Here is a 6,000-nt window from a genome sequence, read left to right on the forward strand (position 1 = left end):
TTTTTGCATATCATAATATGATGATATACTTAGAGAATCCTAGAAAATCATCCAAAAACCTATTAGAAACAACTCACAGCTTTAGCAAAGTTGCATGATATAAAATAAATCCACACAAATCATAAGCATTTCTATATATTACTGACAAAGCCCATCAGCAAGAGTAGGAACAGAAATTCCGTTTAAAACTACTGAAACAAAATAAACAATAAAATATTTGGGAATCTACTTGCCAAGACAAATACAAGAATAAACAAAATAAAATATTTGGGAATCTACTTGCCAAGACAAATACAAGAACTATATGAACACAATTACAAAACACCTTTCACACAAATAAAATCATATCTAAACAATTGAAAAAAGATAATTGTTCATAGGCTAGGCTGAGCTAATATAATAAAAAAGACAATTCTGCCCAAATTGGTCTACTCGGTCAGTGCCATACTAATCAAAATGCCAAAACATTATTTTATAGAACTAGAAAAAATAATAACAAAATTCATCTTCCATCTGGAAGAAACAAAGGTCAAGAATATCAAGGGACTTAGTGAAAAAAAAAATACAAAGGATGATGGCTTAGTAGTACCAACGCTAAAACTATATTATAAAGCAGCACTCATCAAAACCGTTTGGTACTGGCTAAGAAATAAAGTGGCCAATCAGTGGAGTAGATTAGATAGACATGACACCATAATAAAGGCCCATAATAATCTAGTATTTGATAATTTTCAAACTCCAGCTTCTGGAATAAGAACTCACTATTTAATAAAAATTGCTAGGAAAACTAGAAAATAATATGTCAGAAATTTGGCATAAATCTACATCTCATACCCCATACCAAAATAAGGTCAAAATGAAAACATGATTTGGGAATACTGGATGATTCTATAAACAAATTAGGAGAACAAGGGATAATTTACCTATTGGATCTTTGGAAAAGGGAGTAATTTTTGATAAAAGAAGAACTAGAGAACATTATGAAAGGTGAAATGGACAACTTTGATTACATTAAATTAAAAAGGTTTTGCATAACAGAAACAAAATTAAAAGGTAAATACAAATCTGGGGAAAAAATCTTTACAGCCAGTATTTCTGATAAAGGTCTCATTTCTAAAATATAGAAAGAACTGTGTCAAATTTATAAGAATACAAGTAATTCCTCAATTGATAAATGGTTAAAGGATATGAACAGACAATTTGCAGATGTCAAAACTAGAGCCATTTATAGTTAAATGAAAAAATGCTCTCACTATTGATTAAAGAAATAAAAATTAAAACAACTCCGAGGTACCACCTCATACCTCTCAAATTGGCCAAGATGATAGGAAAAGATAATAATAAATGCTGGCTAATATAGATTTCTGTACCCAAGTGTATATAAATATTCTTCTCTCTCTAAACCAGCTCCAATGAGAGTGAGGTTCGATTATTGCCTATTACTCTTTCCTCTTTCCCTTTTCCTCTCCATTGTAAAAGGTCATTCTTGCATACTCTTTTATGTGAGATAATTTTTCTCATTCTTCCTCTTTTATTTCCCTTCTCTTTTCCACCTTTTTTTTTTTTTTAAAGATTATCCCTATAGTTGGATAATAATATTATTGACTCAAAGTCATGCCTCTGAATATGTAGATTCCTTTTAACTGGTAAAATAATGATAAAGTTCTTAGGTGTATCATATTTCCATATAAACAATTTAGGGGGGATTCTGGGAAGATGATGAAGTTGGTCAGAAAATTTCAAGCTCTCCAGTTTTCCCCCACTGAACAAATTTGTGTCTTAGAGTGTTGAGGTGTGAGAAATGAGTGTGAGAGATCCCTTGGTGCTGCAGGTTCTTTGTGAAAGAATTTGCAATCCCAAATGGCGAAGTTTGTGGCAAAAATGGGTTTATTATACTGAGAAGAAAATATCTTCATCAGTAGGCAAAATCCTGTTAGGATCTTTAGCAGAGATGTGTTTATAGGCTTTTGATTATTTTGGATTTTGTTGCCCCAAGCTAGGGAATAATTTGAGGGACTAATTCTCATCCCAATAGAGGATGATGATTATGCCCCAAGCCAAGATCTCTAATTGAATAGGAGATTACTATCTAGGAGTATCCCCTATGAATCAGAGGGTGGAGCCCTTCCCAGAAGGGTTTGAGATTTCTTACATAGGACCATCCTTCCCTCAAAGATCACAGTTTACATCAAAAGTGAACATAGACTGGTGAAAAACAAAGACTTGGGTCAGAATTAGAGTCCTCCTGGAACAACCCAAGAGGATCAGAAGACTGACCCCAGTATAGTGTTTAACCATTGTGAAATGTAAATACTTCCAGACTAGCTCTACACAAATAGCTAGAGACAGTTCTGGGTCTAGCTGGGTTTAGAAGATGCCTCAGTAAGAACCATAGGAACTTTCACCCCCTGGACAGCTGGCAAATTAGGGGTCTGAGTTCAGGAAAACTGAGTTTCTCTGCTAATTAGGAATGTAAGGCCCAACTGTGCTGCCAGATAAGGCAAGAAGGAACCAGCACAGCTGGTGACTGCAGAAGCCAGAGACACTGCTGGCTGAGAACACTTGCAGAAGGCTGGAGCTTTTGGTTTGGGATTTTGTAGAGGGGAGAGCTGAAGTGAAGCCAGGGGTATCATCTCCAAATTCAGGATTAGAGGTGCTTACACTAATAGTTCTCACTAAAAACAAAAACAAAAACAAAACAAACAAACAAACAAACAAACAAACAAAAAACAGACAAAGAAGAAAGAGCCCAACCATAGAAACTTAACTATGGGAATAAAGAAGACCAGGGTTCATCTTCAGAGGAAAGCAGTGAAGGTTAAAAAAAAAATCTCTTCTTCCCCAAAGAGTAACATGAAATGATTACCTGTCCAGAAAGAATTTATAAAAGAAGTCAAAAAAGACTTTAAAATTCAAATGAGAGACAGAGGAAAACCTAATATATATGCCATTCAAACAAGATTATGAAAAAAAAAAAAGATAACCAGCTAGAAAAGGAGATACAGAGTCTTAAAGAAGAAAATAATTCTTTGAAAATTAGAATTGGGCAAGAGAAAGCCAGTGAAGCTATAAAAGACCAAGAAATAACAAAACAGAATACAAAGAATGAAAAAAATAAAATAGAATGAGAAACATAAGAAAAACAACAGATCTGGAGAAGAGATCAAGAAGAAAAAATACAGACATAATTGGAGTACCTGAAATCTGTGACCAAAAAAAGGAATGTGGCACAATAATGTTAGAAATAATCAAAGAAAATTGTTCCCAAATGATAGAACAGGAGGAAAAACTAGAAAAAATTCACTTATCACCACCTCAAAGAGATTCTTTGTGGAAAACACATAGGAATATTAGTGCCAAATTTCAAAATCCCCAGATCAAAGAGAAAATTTTGCAAGCAACAAGAAAAAATAATTCACATATGCTGGAGCTACAATTTGAATTGTAGAAATAGATTTATCAGCAGCCACAATAAAAGACTACAGGTCCTGGAATAATATATACCAACAATCAAAAGAATTAGGCTTATGGCCAAAAGGATCATATTCAGCAAAATTATCCCTTATATTAAATTTGCAGAACCTTATCTCAACCAAATTATTTCCCCGATAATAAGACCTATCCTGAAAATAAGCCCTCCCTTTACTGTGTAAGATTCCTCTAAAATAAGCCCTCTCCCGAAAATAAGCTCTATTGAGATTGCTACTGTAGTGAAGGTGATCCCCTGCACTACATGCTACATTACGGTACCCTCTGTATGCACCATCCCTCCTCTCCCCCCCTTCTTCCCCCGGTGAAACGCATGCCACTCTCTGAGCTGCATCCAATCAGAGCTGCAGTAGTGAGCGCGCCATCCTGTTCTTCCCCAGTGATTTGCTTGCTGGCGCCATTGAGAGCAGTGCCAGGGGGGAGAGCTGAGGCAGGACAACATAAAAACCCGGTATGTAAGCGGGAGTGAGGGGGCATGATGGAGGATAAAAGGGGCATGATGGAGGATAAAAGAACTCAAGGGGCATCATGGAGGATAGAAGGAGCACTCAGGGAGCATGATGGAGTTAAAACATTATTGAATAAAGGTACTTTTTTTTGTTCACATTTACCTGTTTATTAAAATTGCTGTCAATGTTCATTAAAATAAGCCCTCCCCTGAAAATAAGCCCTCTGGTGGTTTTCTGTCCAAAAAAATAATAAGACAGTGTCTTATTATTGGGGAAACATGGTATTTTCTTTTCTTTTTTTTTTGTGCTTCTTTTACCAAGCTATTAATTCACATTTCCTAATTCTCTTGCATCATTCTCATTTCTTTTTCCATTTCTCCTACTACTACTCTTACCTTTAAATCTAGGAATTTCTCTTTGGCTTGAGTCCAATTTGCATTTTTCTTTGAGGCTTTGCTTGTAGCTTTTGTTGCACAGTTGTCTTTTGATTTTGTGTGGTCTTCCCATCCATCATAGGAGTTTTTTACCCAGGAAGCACTCCTAGTAGCATTTCTGGAACTGTTTATAAGCAATAGAGTTGTCAAACACCAACCAGTCTTGTACCAAGTGCCACCAGAAGATCACCTGTAATCTCTTTCTGAGTCGTCTGACTTACTTTAATGACTCTAGGCTAAGAGCTCACAAAATTGCTGTAATTGTTGCAGCTACCTCCAAGGCCTGTTGCTAATGTTGCCATGATGTGTCTAGACCTCTCCTGCAGACCTAAGTTATCTTGAGTTGGAAAAATGTCTCAGTCCAACTTTTTGTTGACTCTGTCACTCAAAAATTTGACTTGAGGCATCATTTTAAAAATATTTAGAGATTATGGTCAAATTGTTACCTGTACGCCATCATCTTGGCTCTACTTCTTTTTCCATTTTTGGGTGTGTTTGTGAGTATGCATGTTCATTGGAAATCACTCCTGTCTCTCTAGAAATTCTTCCTCCCTACTAAAGATCTAATCTTAAACTGTACAATGCCAAGAAAACTGAGGCCTTTCATCAGTAGCTCCATCTTCTCCCCACTTTTGCACCTAGAATTTCCTCAAGTCTCTTTTTCCCCTTTCAATTCTCAGTCTTAGAAGAAGTTGTAGTCCTTCTCTGTACCATGCTCTGTGTTCTTTAAATTTGCCTTATGCCTTTGACCCTCTGGATTTATGAATTATTAGATGCTTATGGGGCTCTTTCTCTCAAAGAGTTCAGACTCCTGTGAAGGGGAATTATGTGAAATAAGGCTTTTTGTATTATTTAAAAAAAAAAAAAAGGTTTTCCTTAAATTAGAAAAGAATCACAAGGTTTTTGAAATAATAAAAGAGATTAGGATTAAATATTTTTCTGACTGCAGGCCCAGTGCTTGATCCAATGAGTCACCATTTTTTGTCTCTAAAAATATTGTATCCTCTCCCTTTCCCTCATGATAAATTTTCTAAAGAGGGTGATTTGATCTTTGAATCTCCTCTATCTAAGATATCTTGCACCATAACAGGTGGTTAACAAATATTTGTTGAACTGAATCATTTACTTATCCACTCTCCTCTTCTACTCTTGCTAGTACAGAACTAGGAAGGGGGTAAGGGAAATTGTATTCTGTTCATGTATTTACTGCCTTGGTTTATCTGTCAATATCTATTCTTAGTAATGCCTTTTAACTTTGAATGGGAGACGAATGAAATTATGAGATTCCTACTTCACCTATCAATCCATTATACAAGGAAAGGAAACAGGAATATAGGAGTGTAGAGATCTGAAACTCTGAATCAGACAAGAGAGCACTTAAGGCTACCTATTCAATGTGAGACAATGGCTCTATTAGCATATATTTGGATGATGGCTCTCCTCACCATTGGTGATTGCTGAATGTTTGGTAGTAAGATAATCATAGGCAAGGATTGGAGGATGGAGGAGAAAACTGAGAATCACTTGGCTGCAGGACTAGGAGGAGAGAGGCTGGAGACTTCAGACTCCAGAATCTAGGATACATCTTTGGCAAGCCGCATGGCAGCTTGCCTGGCTCCTTCACTTCT

Source organism: Antechinus flavipes, chromosome 1 (assembly GCF_016432865.1).
Source record: "Antechinus flavipes isolate AdamAnt ecotype Samford, QLD, Australia chromosome 1, AdamAnt_v2, whole genome shotgun sequence".
Taxonomy (NCBI): Eukaryota; Metazoa; Chordata; class Mammalia; order Dasyuromorphia; family Dasyuridae; genus Antechinus; species Antechinus flavipes.